Below are 1,112 nucleotides of genomic sequence, written 5' to 3' on the forward strand. Positions count from 1 at the left end.
TATATTTAAAAAAAATGATTAAGAATGAAATTCAAGCCAAACAACAATCCATTCAATGAGTGTGAGGTAACCAGGCAACGTGGATGATACAGATATAGACTGACGACGTGGGTGTGCCAAGTTGGAATTCAGCTCGTTTTGTAGCATCGCTTTCACTGTGGGTGTTGACAACCTTCACATGGTCCCTTCTGTAAGTAACTGATTCTAGAAAGATATGGGAAAACCAATGCCAACAACAGAAATGACCCCCCCACACACACACACCCACACACACACACAAATTGTAACATCGTGATTCAAATGCATTTACTTTAATTATTGAACGAGAAAAGAAGATTAATCTCAAATCAAGGGAGGAAAATTGTAAATTTTTAGTAATAAATCCTTATTCTTCCTTTGGAGTAGGTACATTTCATTACTTGTAAAATTTGTTATATATATATATATATATATATATATATATATATATATATATATATATATATATATATATATATATATATTTAAATGAGAAAATTTGAAAACCTGAAAATGTTGTGAAATGATAAAATCATTTTTATTTACTTTTATTTTTTTTTTGTTAAAGTCCGAATTATATATATATATATATATATATATATATATATATATATATATATATATATATATATATATTAAGGGATTTTGTATAGGGTGGATACATTGGATACATATATATAACTACTTGTTCTTATGTATATATATATATATATATATATATATATATATATACATAAGAACAAGTAGTTATATATGTATGTATCCAATGTATCCACCCTATGCAAAATCCCTTAATATGCCTATCGCTAGACGTCTTTATCTTGTTACCTAGCATCCACCTTCTTTATCTTTATTACCTAGCATCTACCTTCCTCTTCTGATGAGTGAGAAGCATTAGGCTTCAAAATGCCTGGCATAAAGAGCATTTATAATCCCTACACACTATATTGTTTTGCCTTGTATCAAATTGATTAATAAATCTATATACACCAGCATATATATTTCTATTATCAATATATTTTAAGCTCCACCTGTATGTCGAACTTTTTATCATATCGAAAACTCTCCAGTAAAAGAATCCTTACATATTAATC

The sequence above is a fragment of the Euprymna scolopes genome, chromosome 10 (genome assembly GCF_053919585.1).
Source record: "Euprymna scolopes isolate OS-2025 chromosome 10, ASM5391958v1, whole genome shotgun sequence".
Lineage (NCBI taxonomy): Eukaryota > Metazoa > Mollusca > Cephalopoda > Sepiida > Sepiolidae > Euprymna > Euprymna scolopes.